The sequence below is a fragment of the Nipponia nippon genome, unplaced genomic scaffold (assembly GCF_047370975.1).
Source record: "Nipponia nippon isolate SJK-2023a ecotype South Korea unplaced genomic scaffold, ASM4737097v1 scaffold_5, whole genome shotgun sequence".
Classification (NCBI taxonomy): Eukaryota; Metazoa; Chordata; class Aves; order Pelecaniformes; family Threskiornithidae; genus Nipponia; species Nipponia nippon.
This window is the reverse complement of record NW_028262369.1, coordinates 97,695,806-97,716,841: the sequence shown is the minus strand read 5'-3', so window position 1 is coordinate 97,716,841 and position 21,036 is coordinate 97,695,806. Positions and strand designations below refer to the sequence as shown.

General features: G+C 40.9%; 1 long non-coding RNA gene across 1 annotated transcript in view; it reads left to right on the top strand.

Annotated features, from left to right (window-relative positions):
* The window catches only part of LOC148052401 (uncharacterized), a 127,718-nt gene that overhangs the window by 74,694 nt on the left and 31,988 nt on the right, over positions 1-21,036 (top strand). Inside the window, exon 2 of the long non-coding RNA XR_015698955.1 lies at positions 3,883-4,000. This is a non-coding gene — a long non-coding RNA (uncharacterized LOC148052401). The remainder of the gene's footprint in view (positions 1-3,882; positions 4,001-21,036) is intronic.

The following is a 21,036-nucleotide window of genomic DNA, read 5'->3' as shown; positions in this document are numbered from 1 at the left end:
TACTCCTGTTGTCATCTGTGAGGAGAGTTTAAACATTTTAATATGTGGCATCATTCCCACAGCTGTCATTGCTGTCTGCAAGTTTATTCTCAGCACAGTGTGAAGCTTTCAGCCATGCAGAAGGGCAACACTTTCACTTAAATTGCTAAGGCATGAGTTTTATATTCAGTTTTCTCTTGAGCATAATAGAACTTGTTACCAGGTCCTCTTATCTCCTCAAATTTAAGATTGGTGTTCACTGTTGAGTGAATTCTGGGCCAGTCTTCTTAGAGTCCTGCATGAATATGCTTTTTTATAACTCTGAAAAGATTTTCTGGTTAGAAAATTGTTGCATATAGATAATGAACTATTGCAGGCCAGTCATCTAAAAATAAAAATGTTTTTTCTTAACACAGAAAGCTTGTGTTACCACACAGACTAATCTAATTCTGAGGGACAAAGAAGAATGCTTCTTTGTCACTCCGAACCAGAGTACTTCCTTATGTATCCCTACGTACTAATCGCAATCTGGTTGCACTTACCTTCTGTAAATAGGACATGGCTCCAGTTATTTATCCATGGTTTATGCACACAAATGTATGTGCACATGCACTCATGTGCTTGCACATGTATATAGGTACCACATCAAGAGGAATAATTTTCCAAAGTTATACTGATGCAGACAGTTACAGAATACATTTGGGAATGTAACTTACTGTGGGGAATAGTATTGGAAACTGGGAATTATCTGAAAGTCTCATCTGGGATATCAAAAACGTGTGGCTCCAGAGACATAAAAAATTTGGTCAAGAAGTAACCCACTTAAGAAAAATATGAAAATAATTGGCAGTAGAACAAACAACAATGCGCTGGTTAAAGAATAGGAAAGAGGAAGTCAATGGCAGTGAATACCAGATGAGGACATCTGTAGGGAAAGTCAGAGGGGTGAGTGGCATATTGTGAGTTCCCAGGTTTTATGGCTGCGGTGGCAGCAGCAGCCGTTCTGGACTCCCCAGACCATGCGCTCCAGCTTCCCACACCACTGTGGTTCCTTCCTCTTCTGTTTGTCAGCTCTTTAAACCAGGGCTCAAATCTCTGTCTCCATCCTTTGAATTATACTGCGTTTACTTAAGCTCATTCTCTCCAAACCACCTGTGATGGTTCCTGCTTTGCGTCTTGGGCCAGGCATGTGCACATGCTGGCGGGTTTCAAAATCCCAGACTCCGAAGGTGGGCAGAGCCTGGAACTCCTCTTGCTGCTGCTAGGGGGATATTTCCCTTTGAATTGCAGAGAAGGCAGAAATATTTAATAAATACCTACGTATTTGGAGCAAGTTATTGATGCAGAAATTCCAGAAAAAAATTAATAAGACAGCTATGAAAATGTTGCATGAGAGAGAAATGAGGCTCAGGTAGCTAAAGTTTTCATTGTCTGAAAGAAGCTCGAGTTGTGGTTTTATGAAGTTGTGTATCAGCTGTTACCTGCTCACAAGAGGGCTTTTCAGCCTTGCTCGTATGGGCATAAAAAGTTCCAAGAGCAGAAAGTGGAAATTAGTGGACGTATAAAACTGGTTCTTCCAGCCTTAGACTGATGTGAAAAGAGTATCAGACCATGGCAGGTTCAAAAAGGGTTACTTTTTTATTCCAAGATAGAGTGATTTCATTGAAGTTATTTTTTTCCCCACTAGGCAGGAGTTCTCCATTTTCAAGGCATCCCAGCCACCACGTAAGGTAGCGTGGATGCTTCCAGTCTCGGTAAAGTTGATGCAAAATACAGATGCCTGACTGATGCAAATGCTTCGGTCTGGGTGGAACAGCTGGAGGAACGAGCAGAACAGGACCTGTTCCTTGCAGACTCTGACCTGCATTTCTTATATAATTCCTGCTTTGCTTCTCTACAGAGATCCCTTGCCAGTTCCAAGTTGGTCTCCTTGCTAATTCCCAAGTTAAATATTTGTTCCTGAACGGTTGCAGAACTAACAAGTTTCCTGGATCCTTTCCATCTCATGTTTGGAGCTGACATCACCATCTTCTTCAGTGAATTACTCCTCCTCAGAGGCTGACCTCCGACACCAGATTGAGTGCTGTCTTCTAGCATTTAAGAACACTGTCTTGTGTTTCTGGAAGGATTCACACAGGCAGAAGACTTCTTTGATTTCAGAGGTTCCTCAGTAATTTGCCGTTTTTTTTCCTTTAGAATTTTAAGGAAAACATTTTGAGTGTGCTGGACACAGGTTATTTGTATCTTGATTCTCACCTGCAGATTCTGCTGTATCTGGAATCTTTTTCTGTCCCAGAGATTTGTAAGCTGTTTGGCTGTGTATTTTTTCCTCTGTTTATTTTCCCTTTTTAGTGTTGGAATGGATCTGCTGAAGGATTCATCCCTTTCATTCCATATTTGTGGAATAAGGAACTGATCTGTCTTAGTGATTTGCTTTTATGGTAACTCCTATATCCTGCTAAAACCAAGGCAACATTTTCTTTCCATTGCTTAGAATTGCACAATTTATATTTATTGCTCCGTTGCTCAGGGAAAATAAGTAACCAGTTCCTAAAAGGGCGGAAAGGATTAATGCTTTTGCTAGAATAACTTTAAAGCATTTTTTTTTTTTTGATTGCTTAATCCCATTGTCATTCTAGTTCAGGGATAATAAGGTCAGACAGGAGACATATCTTCCATTGAGAAGTTTGCCAGGTGTTTATTATAGAACTTGCCATTTCTTCTTTGTTCACCATAGGCATTTGTGTAGCGCAGACATGTAGAAATCAAGAACAGTCAGTGATAGTGAGGGAGTCTTCCTAGAGAAGCAATTGGAGGGCAGGCTAATCTAGTGGTCGGTATCTAGGCTGGGAATCTAGTTTGCTGAATTTATCTGGGCAAGCTATTCAACTTTTCAGTGACTCAGCTTCCCTATTTTGAAGTGAGGTTTACAGTAAGACGTTAGGACTAGATGTTTTTAATGTGAAATCAAGTTACATTGTTGAAGGTATAAAAAAAAATTACTCATATCCTGCTTTAAATATAGTTATTTTCTCACTTGGAATAACTTCTTGGTCCATAAGAATGTAATTGACTTAAATGAAATTGCTGAAGGACTAAGATAGTAGTGCTTGGAGAAAATAAGAACGACGGAATATGCTGATCCAAGGAAAACAGCAGAACAGTCAATTCGAGATGCTCTCCGAAGCACAGACTCATCAGCGATCGCCCTTTTTGTGTCGTGGGCAGCTGGGGAGATCTGACAAACTGCCATTGCAGTGTCTGCCTCGGTGGTTCTGTGGAATCGCCCGGAGCGGGAAAGCAATTAGGTGTTTTCATGTGACATTTACAAGTTTCATGTGTAGGGGCCTCTGTTAGAGTTGAAAGGTCCTTAATTCATTTTAAATGGAAGAAACTCTTCGGTAGTGGTTAAATAAATAAATATTGCTTGAATCGGTGGAACCATGTGAATAGAAGCATCTTGTCACATGAGGATTACTTAGGTTTGTAACTGGTACAACCGTGTTCAAAATACCCGTTCCTTGTAGTACCTCCAGTAACTCTGTTTTACAGCAAGTACTAGGAATTTGTTCTTTAGGCTTTGAAAGTTTTAGAAATACATAACTAGACAGTAAACAAGGTTATCACACTGTTGAAAAGTCATTGTTTTGCTGAGTCTGTTTTAGGGTCCGAAGGAGGATATACAGAAGTCCACGTGATAAAGGATACTTGGTAGTTTGGATCCCATAGGAAACTGGTAGTGAAACACCTAGTTTTGAATTCCACAGTTGGTTTTGGGCGTCATCCTGAGGCAATAATCAAGTATTCAGGATTGTACGAACTTAACCATTATTTACAGTGATGTAATGCAACAAATATACTATCTGTAATAAGTAAAACCTTCCAAATACTTTCTGTTAACAGGTCAGTGGTGAAGAGATCTGACCAAGACGGCAGTTCCACCCGTCAGACAAAGACCTGACAGCATTTGCGGTGAAATAATCTGCTCTGTTTGGAGGCAGGAGGAAAAATCCTTTCTGTGGTGAGTTTTTGTTTTTACAGTCAATACAGATGCACTGACTAGGGAAGCCATTGGTAGTGGCTTTCTTTAACCCGTGCTTGAGTCGTTAGCTGTTAGACTCTGTTAAGCTAACAATAAACTGTTTGCTATTTCAATATGCTGATTGCAGGCCAGCTTTCCAAGGAAAAAGTTACATATTGTTAAAGCTTTGATTAAGTGAAAGCTCACCCAAAACAATAATAAAAAAATCAAAACACCCCTCCCTTCTACTTTGTGGCCATTAAAGCTTGAAGAAAATTTAGAAAGAGCACGTGTAGACTTCTTTACAGTTCTAAGTGAGTCCTACAAATTTGTGCCAGTTAAATGTACAGAGAATGTAGGTCTTTGTGGCTGTTAGATGCATTCATTCTTCCTGAACCACTGGCTGTAAATCCAATTTTATAGGTTAAAGACTTCTAGCATAATGTAGGCACCTGTCGGTTTATGGAAACCTAAAAATATCTCCCTGGATATAACATGTTTTTCAACAACTTGGAGCATATGTATGTTTTTTGATACCTTTTAGCTTTTTTTTTCAGTACTTGTCTGTCACCTCAGCTTGTTGTGCTAGCTGTAATACGAATAATAAAGTACATGCTGTTCATTGGCTGGCTTATTAATATGCAGCGAGGGCTTGCCATTAGCAGTTAATAATATAATATCTTTCCGCTCTGCAGAAAGAAGTCAAAAGGCAGCATTATTGCCACACTGAGAAGCTGACAAGATGGGCTCTTTTACTGTTAGCAATCTGGGTGTGATTGCAGGGGAGGCAGAGAGATCATATTGACTCACTTTGATAAAAGATTCAAAGAGGGAACCTTGTTTTGTCAAGAGCTAAATGAGAAGTAGTCTTTATGGTGTCGGGGTAAAACTAGCTCCCCCGAGCTGAGAGCGCTACGGGATTTGCTTGTACCAGTGTAGATGGCTGCTTGTCTTGGTTTTGTCCAGGAGCTCAAACTTAGTCAAGAACCTTAATGTGGACTACCAGGTGCAGTCCTTACTTCAGGACATGTCTGTGTGAACACATCGGTGTCGCACTGACTCTTTGCCTGAGGATTAGTGTCTTCTTAATGGCAAATGCTCTGGTGCAAGGTATTGCGGAGCTTGAGGCGAATGAAGTACATCGCTAGATAAAATCCGCCAGAGCTGAAGACTTGCATGTGAATCTCCTGTTCTTGCCTTGCTACAGCAAAGGAAATAAGCACAGGTTTGAGTCCTGAGGCTTGAGCAGAAGTTGTTCCTTGCGGCCTCTCAACTCTTTGTCATGGCTCCTTCGTGAAACCAAACAAGTGCCTGAGTGCTTTTGGTCCTTTTCATAAGGATAAGGTCAACCCTGTGAGTTTCTCTGAAACAAATGGAGTAAGAACTGATTGCAGATGAGATTTAGGAATCCCAGCACCCCACACTTGAGTCTGATGCCCACAGCAGGAGCACCGTTTTGGGTATCTCTGCTTTCCCTTCCAACCCCCCCTTAATGGCATTGAGACTTCTGTCCTTTCGTCAAATATGGTTGAAATTGGCCAATGGTTCAAAAATTATTGGTGGAGTGGGAGAACAGGGTCATAGGCAGACTGGTAACTAATATATTTACATAAGCCTTGTTTTCTTCTTGCTAAAAAGTCATCACTGTGTTGATATGACCTTTCATGGTGTTTGGCTGGGGTTAGCTCATACTTTAACTACTGATTCATTTGACAGTGTGTTTAACTTTGTTGAAGAGTTAACTATAGCAGGGTTTACAGATAACATAAAGTTATGAGTTTGAAGCTTGGAGACGGCAGGGAAGAAACAGGAAGGAAATCTGAGCTCTTGTAGGTCAATCTTTTGGTTACGTTGGCATTAAATCAAGAACAGAAGGAGAAAAATTGTGCAACAAGAATCTGAGTCTTTTTTTACTGGCTTGCCACTTTCTATTTATGGGAACCCAAAATGACCTGGCTTCCTGGACTGAATACAGTAGTACATATCCTTAATGATAGTCTTTCTTTTACTTTTTAAGCCAGTCTCTGCTACGTGCCTATGACATATTTTAACAGATGCCATAGCCCGCACTGCAATCTGAAAGGTGGTGGGACCTGGGATTGCATCCTGTGACACATGAAGCACCGGGTGCTGTTAATAAAATCAGCGATGATGTTAGGGCTGCCTCTTCCAGCCTCCAGTAAATCAGCATCGGTGCTTCGCTCATACTCCCCCTCCCCCTTGAAAAGAGCCTTATGTAAATATTGTCACCCATTCTTCTTTTCCCAACAATGCCTCCAGGAGAATAAGGCAGTAACGGTCAGCACAGGAGGGTTAAACAGAGACATCAGCAGTCCGACTGTTACAGTTTTTCTCCTTTGTTTCGCTCTTGTGCTAAATTTAATCTGTCCCCTAGACAGCTCAGAATCTTTTTTTTTTTTTTTTTTTTGGTCTGTTTTTATGCAGGCTGTACTGTGATTGTTCTTACCTATGCCTGGCTTGTATTGCTACAGGAACAAAATTATGAGATGTGCGTTGATATACTTGAGGCCCATTAAAATTGGTAGAAGAGTCCCCACTGGTTTCAGTAGAACCCCATCAGGAGAAGAATCACTATGAGTTGCTAAGTAATTTTATTATGTGGAAGAACTGAAGTTTGAGGCTGTATTAGCAAAGCGCAGGCTGCTAACAGAAGACTGGCTTCCTCGCCAGTTGAATACAGTGGTCTATTTCTGAAATACGCCATCTGAGGGACAAAAAGATTATTCTCCCCTAATCCACATGTGCAACAGACTACAGGGCTGCTGACTGCATTTCATGTGAAAGCATACAAAACTTTACATATATGCTGTTGCTAAATGCAGTTTTTAAAAAGAAGTGAGGATGTGCATGCAAGAGGAGATGTTCTTTTGTGATTTAGCCTCTTACCCAGACGGGGGAGTTGTCAGAGAAGCTCCAGAGACCCTGAAGCGCTGCTGAGCATGAACTTGACAAAAAAATGGAGACAGAGACACAAACAACGTGCATTCACACACCTTTTTGGCAAGGCTGAAAGAACATAAACCTCTTGTTCGATGCCTCCTGTATTTAGGAGAAATGGCACTTGTAAATTTTTTTGAATAAGCAAGTCTGCGTCCAGTCTACCAATTTCTTCCTCAGTCTTTTGTCTTGCGGGGCTTTGAACACTGGACTTCTAATTTTCAATGTTTGGCTTTGGTCAAAAGCAGCACCGTTACACACAGTACCTAATAGTTTCTTCAATAGCTCAATACTTCTAATATTTTTTGATCAGCATGAAGAGTATGAGAGGCTTTCCCTGCCCCTTTTGCTCATTTCTATACAGTATTGAGACCGCGTGGTTCCTATTTTTTCTTGCGCTGCCCAAGCAGTGGCTTTTACCGTGGTTCGCGTTGCCTGCTTGCTATAAGAAGCTTTTTTACTTCTTGTTCTGAATGTCTCTAAAGTGAAAACTTAAGTAACGTTCTTGCAAGTCTAATCAACGCCCCCCCCCGAGAGTAAAATTCCACTTAGTAGCAGCCTATAAAACACCGTGTGGTGGCATCAGCTATCTATCACCCGGATTTTTCAAAACATCATCATCTCTCAGAAGTGAGATCTATTCCATTTCACATCCTTTTTCTCCTATCTGCTGGGCGGCTGTAGCCTGCTGGGTGGTGCAGAAAAGAATTAAGATTCATTGCTGTATTTTTTCCTGTGCCTACAAATAATACACACATAGGCACGGGATTATTTATTCATAGGTGTGAGGAAATCATCTAAATATTTCCAACAAAATTAACATTTTAAAATGCATGAGAAGTGATTACAATATTTAGTCCTACCTTAGGCATGTAGCTCTAGTTTTACTTCCTTTGAACTTTTTGAAAGTAATAATAATTGGATATTAAATTGAAATAATTAAATTATATCCATTTCTGTGGAACCCCTGCCAGTGGCTGAATATTTGCTACTTTTGCGAACATTGAAAAATCTGGAATAACTGAGGAAGTTTATAAATTCTTGTTTGCACCAGTCAGGGTAAAACACAACTTAATACTTATAAGATTTTCGAGTCTTTTGCCTTTTACTGATCATAATTTGTTGCCCAACGTTCTGTACACATCAACAGAAGAAATAAATTTTCAGAAGGAATTTGAGTAAAGCTCAGACTGAGTTCTGAGATTGGTTCTGTTCAGCACTCTATTGTAAATGATACCTAAGAGCACTTTTTTGCTTCTTTCTATTTTGCAGTTCAGAAGTAAAGCCATTTGAAGGAAAAATGACTCAAATAGTTTACCAGATACTGTTATTCACATCAGTTAGGCACAGCTGGGAGACTCTGCTCGGGAAGTATAACACAGACTCAAATACCTATTGCAGTTAGAGGTCTGTCTGGGTCAAAGAAGGAAGGAAGAGCTTTCCTTCTGCTTGTCCATGCATAGCCAGCTGAAAATAGTATAGTGCAGTATTTTCATTAAGTAGCACTCGTTCATTAAGATAGACTCGTTTCTTTTAACTGAGAGTTGTATGGATGCATCTGATGAAAGTTACAGATTTTTTTAGAACAGGAGATTCTTCAGATCTCCAGAGAAAGGTGTTGGTGCTTCAAACTCGTGTCTTACAGAAAGAAAAGGCTGGATAAGAGGTACCAGAGGTTTTCGAGGGTGATTTCTGTGATAGAGAATGTCTTCACACTGGGGATTCTGCAGAGATGATCGCGAATGGGGACAACTGAAACAAACGAAATCAGAATAAGGATTTAAAAGAAAAAGAGGTCAGACGGCTCTTACATTTGACCTTGTTCTGAGTATGTATTCTTTCTGAGTTCTTACCTTCTGTGTGCATGTGTAAGGATAGTAAAGGGGAAATGCAGGCAGAGAGCTGCCTATTTTTCCTTCTGGCTGGAGGCAAGTTTGGTCACAGAATAGAGAATGGGAAGTAGGTTGGTAAATGCGGATTGCAGCACTAAGAGGAGAGTTCTTCTCTTGGCTGGGGGCAGGAAGTTCCTCAGCCCACGACTGCTGGATGACAGCAATGCTCCTTTGTTTCCAGCTGAGGAATTTGCTGGTTGTACCACAGGCAGAATTTCTCAAATAAAATTTGCAGCTTCTGTGGGTGGAGAAGAATGTTTCAAAGGGCTAAACTGAGCCTTCTTCTGGCTTGTGACTCTGAACGGAAGGAGGGCACTTCAGGCTTCTACTTGTATAATGGTCTCGCTATGTCTGTTGGCTTGTAAGGACCGTCCGTCATCGAGCTACTTGGTACTCTTTTGCCAGATTTTCTTGAGATCATGTTCATTTAAGGTCTCTGTTTTTTAATGTTCTCACATTTTTATGATAGATCATATTTGCTAATTGTTAGATTGTTGGTTTTGTCTAAGCAACCTTAATGTTCTTAATAGTCCCTTGATTTTATGCTGCTTTTGAAATTGAATCAATGCTAATGCTGTTGGATTAATGATGTCCTCCAAAGTATGGAAAAAGACTTTGAGCCCATTCTGATACAGTCCATGTTACGGTGGAGAGGTCTCCATTGTGTTTTTGTGGTCACTAGAGTGGCTGACACAATGTCTTCTGGTGGTGATGTGCCTTGAGGCATAATCCAGCTAAAACTGGCACTGCTGGCATGTTTTATGAAGGAATCAGAGCATTGTTTAGTTATGTCAGCTGGGGAGGATGATAGCTGTCCATTCTTTGAAAGCCATGTTTTGAAAGCTCAAGGTGTGTTAGACCTTGGGCTGTTGGCTGTAAGCTCCTACGGAAGCATCCAAAAGCCTGCTTTTCCCATCTGCTCTTGCGAAGGTAAATGTGACAATTCACTCTGGGGACAGACCTGACTTCCTTCATTAGCTTTAGATTAGTCTATTGCTGCTCATTTTTCTTGGAGCTACATGTAGGAGCTGCATAGAATATACAGTTAGTTCAGATAGCACAGCCAGGTGATTAAAGACAGCTTCTTGTGGTGAGCATGCTGCACCTGTGGCCTACAGGTTGTTCTACTTGTTGGCTTGTAATATGATGCAAGATATTATTTGTTCGTGTTAAATCCCAAGTGATTCAGGGCTGGGTTCCTGAATGCTTGCTTCCTTCTTGTTTTGTTTTGGGTTTTTGTTTTTTTTTTTTTGGTTTATTTTATGCTACCACAGGAATGATCAATAGAAGCCTTGAACTGAAGCCAATATGACTTGTAGGAGCCAGACTGGAATTACTTCCTACTGTTGTGTGCCAGAATCATGAATTCCTGACATTCCTGCCACCTGAAAAGGTTCAGTGGGCACTTCTGGAAGCAATCGGTTCAGAGTTGATTAATTGCATTTAATTAGATTGTGGTGATCTAGTATGCCTGCTGTTCCCGATCGAAGCATGTGACTTTGAGAAGGCTGATGCCACCAAATGGCTTGCATACCTTGGGACTCTCAGTGTTGCTAATATCTTCTTTTGAGAAAGTAACCCTTCTTGACCGACTTTAGGAGGAGCGTCGCAAAAATACCCACCCCACTGAATTAATCCACAATGCAAAATTTTACTTTTTAATATGCCTTTTAATTAAATTTCTTTGTTACCTACTATAGAAAAGTACTGATCGTTTAAAAAAAAAAAAACCTCTGTAACAGGGCAGTCACTTTTTTTTAACACGATTCTGTTTGAGTCCCCCCAGATAATGGGGTAATACCATGTGTCTTTACAGAAGCCATGAGTAGAGTGCATCTTTCATCAGTGCACTATTGCTAGGCATGAAATGCTCTGTTTCGAATTTTAAGAGCCAAATGTAAATGTGCTTAATGAGACACAAGGGGACTGGTCTGTGGCTGGGGAGAAACGGCTTTTAGCAGCAGATGCAGACAAAAGTATTGGATTTCAGTCGACAAAAAGTCAAAGACAAAAAGAATAAGAGCATGTAGTCCCACATGGAGGAAGGAGGTGTCAGAATTTAGAAGGCTAAACAGCTGTAGCCTGTTTATGTGTTTTAATCCATTGTTAGAGGACTGGAAATTAAACAAAAAACCAAGAGCATATTAAATCCTTTTTAAAAAAGATCGGCAGTTGACCAAGACAGGCTACAAAAAGAAATGCAAAATTTGTCCATAGTTTTAGGGTTGTATGGAATGCACCTAAAATACATTGAAAGATTCTTCTGAGTGAGTGTTGTAGGAAAACACTCAAAATCACAGAATGAAAATAAAATCATTCAGGTACCTCATGGTATCAGAAATCTGGTGAGTGTTTGAAACCTGCTGTTCCAAAGCTCCTAACTTACACCTGAGAATATTCCTGCTATCCATAACTATTTCAAGTACTGATCTGGCTAGTGAGGTAAGCATTTTTTCTTAAAGTGTTGAAAAGTGGCCTGTTTCTGAACTTTAACAATGATGGTATTTGATGCTGGCGAAAAAGGAAGCAAAAAGTAATTATGAAATATTTTTATTGGCTTCAGCAACAGCTCTGCAGTTCAGATGGTTTAAATTACCTACCTCAGGGTTTGAGTGTAAAACTCATATCCATCTCAACATTTTTAATGTTAGAAAAAGGTACTAACTTGCTGGCCTAGATCTTGAAAGCAGCATAACTGAACCCTTAGAAGCTGGTAATTCGGTCTCATTTTAGAGGAGTCAACAAATACTTTTTTTTTTTCTCCTCTCTAGTTCATTGGCAGTAAATTACTTAGACTCAGAAAATGACGATCTGAAGAGAAGGATTTTTTTTGCCCATACTGTTCCATCTTTCAGCAGAACATGAATCCTAACAGATGCAGTTGGACTCCACTGCCTTGTCTACTTGGTAGCGGAGGCCAAAAGGCGGGTCCTGCCATTCCGTCTCCTTTCCACCTTCTCTCGCTGGTAAGCGCGTGCTCCTTCCTACCAGCTGTGGCGTTCACCTGAGCCGTTGTAAGCCAGGTCTTTTTTTTTTTCTTTTTCTTTTTATTTTTTAATAAGGCTCTCTTTTGGCTTAGTGAATGGATTAGCTCAAAAGGCCAAAGAAGCACCATGTCCACTTTAGTGTCCATGACCTGCTAGACAAGATGGCGAAAACATGCACTATATTGGCCTTATATTTCAATGTAACTGTTATAGGCCTTTATATAGTTCATATTATAAGACAACATTGCTGAATGCCAGAAGAATGTGGCTAGGTAAGACACTGTGAGGTTGTTTCACTTCATTTTTATGCTTGTTTAAACCTACCGAGACTACTGGAGCCGAGTGGAGTTAATCAGGCTACGTTCTTCAGCAGTGTCGCTGACTGGGGTAAACCCTTATAGCAGTACTGCAGCCTGGCAATAGGACGTCCATTAGGCAGTCTGCATAAGCTGTTCAGTACTTGATGAGTTTTCGAGAATAAATGTTAGATAAGTACCTTCATTTTTCTGTCTGAGAAGAATTGAAGATTACAAGGCAAAAATCTGCTTTCTTATGCACCAGCTGAGTGTCTTCCACTCCGCAGCCAGCAGGTGAACCATGAAGGAGCCAACCTGATTCTCCTCGCAGCAGCGTTCCTAGAAAGCTCCTTGTTAGGTGGGTGACGTTTTCTCTAAAAGGCATAGTCATGTGTCAGACAAAGAGAAACAGCGAGGCGAGTCGACCACGGCTTAGGACGGCTCTCGCCAGGCTCACAGATGTGGTGGGTCTCCTCCAGACGGTTGTCACTCACTCGCTGCAAACTCCGCAAACCTCTGCCAGGACCAGGGCTGGAGTGGGAGTTGGGAAGTCAGACTGGATACTTCATCCAAACGCACACACAGAATACTTTAAGCGTAACAAAAACCTAGTTCCCTATTTGTTTTTTGTAGAGAAAAAATACAATTCTGAAAAGCCTCTGACTGTTGTTTTTCTAACAAGTTAAACAGATGGATTGGAAATAGTATTTACTGTTTATTTCCTCAACATACCAATATGTGAGGAGCCAGTATAAATTACGGTTTGACTGCAAACAAACCAACCCACGCCAAAGCAATAGAGTAAACATTGTTGTATTTTGTTTCAAGTCAATATTATGGGAATTTAGATGGCTGATGTTTCTGTTTTCACTGGCTATCTCTAAGTAGCTGAATTTTAAGCCCTACAATAGAAAAAAATTATGGTTTGAAAGTTTTTGTGGAAAATTACCTTAGTAGTTATTCCGCAGAACATCAGAAACTAGTAGCTTCAGAATTTACAGGCTTTAGCAAGAGAAACAATATTTCTACCTGTTTCAGAACCGTTAAATTTTTTCATGTAAGAAGAACAAGAGTGAAGCCACCCCCAGGTACGCTCTGATGGTGCAGTTTTATGATACGACAGTCTGCTCCTTCCTCTTTTCCCTGGCTGCCTGTTTGTGCTTTTTTTTTGTACTGCCTTCTTGACCTTTCAGGGAGCCAGCTGAGAGCTCTAAGCCAGCAGAAAATCAACACTACCAAAAAAGTGGATGGTTTCTGCCAGTTTTGTTCCCCCAGCTGGCTCATCTTGAAGGCAGACCAGTACCGGCAGGCAAGTGCCAGTGCGAGGAAGGGGATGGGGAGGCTGCGCATGTGGCGGGATGCAGTAGCACCTTTTGGCAGAAGTGAGCCATTAAATTGGCTTAGCAGAATTGTTTCCTCAGATTGCTCGACCTCTGCGTACCAAAACCCAAAAAGTGATGTATGTCACGTTCGTAACAACTTAGCCTGTATGTCGTTCATTCAACATGTAGTTAAGCAAATTAGTTAAGGCGTCAGAGTTCTTGACCAATCTCTCTGACTGGCCGTGTGCTTCCAGCTGTAGTTTTCCAAACGGCATATTGTTGGAAATTGAGAACAGATGAAACAAGGGAATGTAAAAATGGTGAATTGAATATACTCCCCAAATTATTCACTTAGTTCGACAAACAAGAATCACATTGATGTAATATATGACTGGTTTCAATGCTAAAAGCAAATCAAGAGCTGGAATGTACTTACGTGGCTAGACAGTAAATATCTCTGAGTCCTTACAATCCATTAAATCGCAAGAGTATGTCTGCTTGCCTAAATGGAAGGAGGCATCTCTCCACCACTGTCATTTACTCCTCCACTTCCTGGTTCTTTAGCCTTTTCTTTTTTTTCTATTTTTTTAAAACAGGGCTTCTTTTGTATGTGTGAAACTACTGCTACTCCCACTTAAGTTTTCTCCTGAAAGCTCAGTTAAAGTACCATACAAATTCTCGTACCAATGGACGCAGCTTTTCCACTGCGAGTTGCCACTTTCTGGTATGAGCGGCTGGCCTAACGCAGAAGATGGGCTTGAGCGGTGCGAGGCTGCGCCACCCTTGCTGTGCTTTGCGTTGAAGCTATTTGTTCTGCTTTCGATCACAGATTGTCATGTTTGCTTTCACCTCATGCCTAGTGTTCCAGACAAATGCCACAGAACCGACTGGTTTGTGAAGTAGCCTCGTGCTAGTGCATTGAATATTCTTATTTTGTCCCAATCTGTCCAAAGTTTTATGACTAGGTAGACCCAGTGCTTTTTCAGGTAAATATCTTTAAGGCTGATAAAAGTTGGTTCTGTTCAGGCCTCGGAAATAAATGATTTCATAATGCTTTAGTCCTGGCAGGGGGCTTTGGAAGCCTGCCCTAAGCCACAGAGTGGACATGGCTCAGAGTACCTGTGTGTCTCAGCAACGTGTGCTCTGTGACCTGAGATCAGGATGCAGAAAGGGGGTGGAGGTGTCGCTGTGTCTATTTTTTCCAGTTTATCTGTCTGCATTAAACTGATGGGAAATGGCATCACCTCTCAGGGTGCTCTGGAAACATATTTTGTGTACAAGTGGAGATACTGAACATGCAGTGAAGTGTGTGGATGTTTAGTCTTGCTCTCTACAGCCCACATCACGGTGTTAGTTCCAGTGTGTCAGCCCTCTCATTAGCTTCAGATAGTCATCATGTAAATCAAAATGCAAGAAAAAGGTATCTCCCCTTTTTCTCCAGTCTTCCACAAAATCCAAGATTTGAAATTATTGCTCTGAAATCTATGATGTGTGATATTTCTATCAGGTGACATCTTACAAAATTGCTTGGGATTCAGAAGGTCTTTGTCCTATGTGAATAATGTTCTAGAAAGCTTATCAGCTGGCTGATGAAAATCCCTGCAAGACAGTTCTCCCACTCGCTCCTCAGACTGGCCGTGCAGCGCAGAAGATGTGTACCTTAGTGAGCCTGTGGCACGCAGCATCGCTAGAGTGCTCTCACGGTCCTGTTTCAAGAAGAGCTGTTTTGAGGGACTGGAGTGCCTATACCTTAACCTGAGCTGGCAAACAAAAGAAAACCAGACTTTTTGCAAAATCCCAAACAAATGAACACAGTTGTGGAAGTTTGTCACGACAGAGATGACAGAAAAGAAGCGCTCTGCATTTCCTCTACATTTCCAAACCTGTCAAATCCCAAAAGTCGTCCCTTATAAATCTGGTTCACTAGCTGTCTGCAGTTATTTATTGCCTGCACAGTAATCGAGTCCTAGCACCTGTCCGGTGTTGCAGTTCTTAGGCAGGAGAGGCATGCCGAATGCCATATCCTCTTGTTGGTGTGAGGTTTAGTGTGAACATCTCTGTGCTCCTAGCATATGTAGTTCTTTGCCTCGAGGAGAATGTAGTTTGGATACTTCTTTTGCTGGGCTCTTGGCTGCCCTCTCAGTTTTTGGAGCCACTAAAACCTCTTTGGCAGGCCACGTGCAGTCACCTCTTACGCTTGGTTGAAATATTAGCAAGTCATTAATCCAAATAGCAAATTACTTAGTGAGGCAACAGCCAAGTCTCAAGTCTGAAGACTTTTTGCACCCTTAGTGTTATAATTTCACATAAATAATATAAATTGGCATGCATTCTTTATGCAAATTTTTACATGGAATTAATGTGTACTGTTTATTACAGACCAGAAATTATCTCTCAATTAGTCCCGTGGGTGGTTAGTAGCGTTATGAGTTGACTGACCCCTAAAACCATCTTTTTGAAAGAAAACACATGCCTTGTGCATAAATGCCAAGGCAACACACTAATCGTTTATGTGACTGAAATTGTGGAAACTTGTAACTTCAGAATGTGCTACCTAGTGTTTACTTCTAAGTAGGAATTTAAAAATACACATATTTGAAGTTAAATTTCCTATGTCTAAACAGCTTTTAAAGTAGCTTCATAATGGAACTGTTTCATTTTAATTTTCCTCTAATTGAACTCCTCACACCTAAGACCTCAGGGCTGTGCAGCTGCTATTTTCAGAGGTGCTGAGTGCATACAGCTGCTGTTGACTTCCCTTCGTATTCTGGATGTTCAACACTTCTCAAAATGAGTGCATACAGCATCTGCTGCTACCGCTAGAGTCCCAGAGTTCCAGTAGAAATGGCTGAAAATTTTCTATTGCATTTCTGCAGTACTCAGTTGAGTCGTTCAGCACGTCATGCTCTGCTGTGACGGACAGTTCGCTTTGGGTGGTAGGTAGAGGGGACGCGCATAACTGACTTACGGCTTTGCTGTGAGTGAGTAACATCGTCAGCCTAAGCTCATAGACCTCTCTTCTACACTGCAACCTGTATGTAATGCATAGCTCATGTGGCCTTCACAACAGTATAGCCTTGTTTTGGCACCGATAAGTCACAAGCTTGACAGAGGCTGAAAAAAAAATCCACTTCATTAAGCTTTAAGAATTTTGCTCGCATTTGTTTGAACCAGATGCAGAACTTAAGCACGAATAGCGTCAAGCCTTTCCCATCCTCCAACAAATAAAGTTCTAGCAAGTCGCTTCCCAGATCTGTTGATTCAATATTTATTCTTCAGCTGAGGTGTTCAAGTAGGTCTTGAGTAGCAGATTATTCTGTTGAACTCACAAAGCTGAAGGTTTTGTGTTTTCCACGATCATTCCCTAACATCTAGTTAAAACAGGTTTCCATTTGCTGAAGTAGCAATTTGTAAGTATTGCACTCCAGTCTGTCACCGAGACTTTGTTTGAAAACGTCTGAATAGTGGGAATTGGTTTGTGTCAAAGGAAAGTGGACAATTATTTTAAAGCTTTCATTTTCACAGTCTATTACACTGCTGCAAATTAACAATTGCTGCAAGCTGACATGTAATTTAGAATATATGCTCCACACACTTCTAGCTGAACAAAACCCACTAAGATATATGAAAAGAATCATGCAGCTCTGAGTGACGAGTATGTTCAGACTGGAAAATGTTGGGTTATTCCCATTCGCAGTACCACTATAAATGTGTACCGTTAGTCTCTGGTAAGACGAGGTGGGTAGAATGTTGAAGTTACTACTTTCAGAACTGTTAAAGAGCTCTTTCAGGCAAGAAGACACGTGCAACTGTAAAGCTGTCTTCATTCATAGCCTTTGAAATATAAAACTGTGAACTCAGACCACCAAGAAATATTAGGCATGCCAGCTAATGTTTACAGCAGTGTAGTCTTCGTGTTTTCCATGCATGACTTGTGATACTTTATTAAATATCTGTCAAGTAGCAGAGTTTACTTTGATGTTGCAAATCTGAATATCTTAGACTTCGTCGTCTTTTGTTTAAACAGGTAAGTAATAAAAAATAATAGCTTTCATTGTTGGTTCACACCTCAAGGATACAGTGCTAAAGTCTTTGTTATCAAGTTAGAGTCGAGAATTTCTTGCCACTAGCACAAATATAAAAGAGCAAGCAGAAATTTATTTATAGAGATAGTTATTGCAGACTTCTGAACAACAGATTAAAGGGACTGTTGGTTATTTCATTCTGCAATGAATGTTTTACTAATTATGAGCTATCTATTTTCTTTCCAAATATCGAAATGTGAAGAAAACAAATGTTTAGCAAACTAAGCACTGAATTTATATTTCAAACAGTTCTGTGGGAAAATGTGTCTTGCATTCACAGCAGGCTCTGCACGCGCTGCTATATTAATGTATCATGAGAATCTTAAGCAAGCGTGGCAGCGCAGGCAGAGTAAGCGCAGATTTTTAGGAAACTACCAGAAGCATTACTCTACTAACAGTAAATAAAAACACAACTTTTATGTATTAATCTTCAGCTGCTCAAAACCACAGTTTACCTCTAAAGTGGAAGATAAGGTTTACTTGTGAAGGTGTAAAAGATACTCATGCAAACGCATTTCCTCTGCAGTATGATCTTTCAGCTGTTTGTTTAGCGGCAAAATATAGCATGATTCATACAGGTGTAGAAATTCATAATATTTTGCATGGGATGTGATAAAAACATTCATGTGTCTGTCCAGATACACAGTCCAGGTATTTTATTGCTAGCACCACTACATGGCACTCAATTATACAAATAGTTGTGTTATGGCTTTCCTAGCTGCCAAACACTCTGAGCTCGGCTGCAGAGGCCTCTTTGCAGGGTGGCACCGCAGCTCAGAGAGAATGTCTGCTGGTGTGAACATACTGTAATATTGGTTTTAGATGAAATACCTGCTTTGTCCAGAAATCTAATACAGGTTTTCCAGGCCAATATGCAGAGACCCCAAGCATGCCAAACAAAAGAGGTGATGTTTTATCGTGCAAGATGTGCGACTTAAAACTCCTAGTGGCAGATTTATAGTTTTCACACCAGAGGACCAGGCTAGTGAAGCAAAGACCTCTAGTCCACTTCTTTCATTAGCGCTTTAGGTTTACACCATGTTGGTAGGGAGAGGTGGACAGGTGGATCCAGGCTTTTGTAGTCACCGCACTCTGATCCCTTCCCCCTTAGCACAATGTTGGCCTCTCTCCTTCCCTCTTAGCTTCCCAAGGTGTAATTTTTGAGGGTCTGTATCACTCCTGTCAAAGAAAACTTGTAATCTGATGCCATAAAATCATTCTTGAAGGTCTAACACATAGTGGATTTACTCCAGATAGTCCTAAAGAGTCACAAGAGCAAACTACTAGCACAGCAGCAACCCAGCTTGTGTTACCTTGTTGGGTGACTTTAGGCAAGTTACTTTATCTGCCTGAGTCTCAGGTTCCCCATCTGTTAAAGAACAGTGCTTTGTAAAAGTACTTTAAGATCTGCTGATGAAAACCATTTTCATGCTTTCTTTTGCGGCTGTGAACACTTTTCATGTGGGAAATCCTGCATAGTTATACACGTATTCAGCACAAAAATGGCAAAAAAGAAAAAAAATTCCAAAGAGCTATGCATTTTTTTTTTATTACTGGTAGTGTACGTTGGTTAGAGAGGATTAGAATCTGATATCTTCAAAAATAAATAAAAATAAAAGGGATTATTTAAGAAGCTTATGTTCAAAGACTACAGCTCACAGCGAGTCTGTGTGTTTTGAACAGCTTATTTGTAAGAAAATATTCTGAACCCATTAGACTGCTGCTGCTTCGAAGCAGTGTGGAGACTTAATTAAAGGTTCCAGGGAGAAAAGAGGATGGTGAGAGTTTTATAACCGTAGGCTGATATTTTTGAAAAGCATTATCATGTTTTTTAATAGGTAGAGGACTTGTAAAAGTGCAGGCTTGGAAGGTAAAACTACCTTCTCGTTCACTGCCAGGATTCACCTGCAGGGTCCTGGATTCTGGGATCTCACTGTTCTCAGAATAATGTCCTGAACATTTCAGCTGCAAGGATCATACATTTCTGTGTGTATTAGAAGGGCTGGGTTAATGTGGCTGAAAAATGAGCTATAAATCTTTAACATTTTTCTAGATAAATCTGCAAGTTCAATCAGCAAAAGACTTCTATTTATTTCTTTTGCATGTAGGTACATTATTACCTGTATTTCCCATTACAAAAGCATTGTATTTCAATGTTTCATGTTCAGTTTCATAAATAATTACCTTTTGCATGCTTAGCTTGAAATTAGTATTGGTGCTTAAAGTACCTTTCCTTTTCTAGTTGCACCTTGTATTGCTGCGTGAATTTGGGGTCCTTTGTTACGTGCGCCGCTTGATTACTCTCCGCTCTTTTAATATGGCAAGTATGCCAGAAAATAGGGGTTTTTGGTAAGCATCCTAATTCCCCCGTTTCTTAGGGGAATACAAGGAACTATTGCTAAAGCCTCTGATCCCAGAGGGGAGAAGAGGTGGGGGGACAAGAACTAGCTCATGTTCGAGATTTACCCCTATTAAGTCTACGCGTGCAAAAGCTCAGCCAGTTGAACTTTGGGGAATTTGAGGCTGACCCTGAGCGCAGCTTCCGAAGGCTGCAGAGCGGCGGCCTTTGGTGATGGAAGGGAAATTTGAAAGGTAGCTCCAGGGTGCTCCAGGCGCTTGGCGTTGGACGGCGCTAGGCTGAGCTATCCCAATGCAAATGGAAATATGATGGCGTAGAGAGGTTTGGGAAGCCTTTCCTTATGTGCTTGACACCTCACTCTTACGAACACCTGTGATTTTTACAATGAACAATGTGTAATATTTCTTAAAGCCTCCAGCTCCTGTCTTATTGTAAGAATTTCAGCCTTCATTTAAAACAAAGCTTTCACTCTTCTGAGTTACAGGAGAAAAACTTGGAAACGTAGGCCCAGCTGTCAAAGCGCCAACCACTTGTCACTTGTAATTTCACTACCTAAATATGTTCGAGAAAATAGCATTATTTAGACCTGTCTGGGTAGTGCTTTCATGTTCCACTGCACTTCTTTGGTAACTGAGGTGTGCTTTTGTTTCCATACATTAAATAATGTGTTACTCATCAATTTTTGACCTCACCAAGATGAAGAATTAGTCAGATTGATGTGTGTATAAGTGGCTCATGACTATGTTCCTTCCAGTTGGGTCAAACAAGACAAATTTTAGATCTTAAGCGCATGGCTAAATTTACCCAGTTCTGCATACTTGATTTGGCAAAACCATATGGACTTTTTGATACATTCCTCAGATCTCTTCTGAATCAGTTTCAAAAGTCTATATTCATGAATTGTACCCACTGTTCAGTAGGAGGTGTAGAAGAACAACGCCTATTTTAGGCGGAAGATTTCCTGTGAACGTACTTGTCTCGGACCAGCTCTACCCTGAAGCTGCAGTCTGAAACTGTTGAAAGGGCCAGTCCTGTCCTCCCACCTGCGCTTAGCCACGCTCCCGCACCCCCCGGCGTGGGGGCCGGGGGGCCCGCAGCCGTACGGTGGGTCGGCTCGGGGCTCTAGCTGAACAGTAA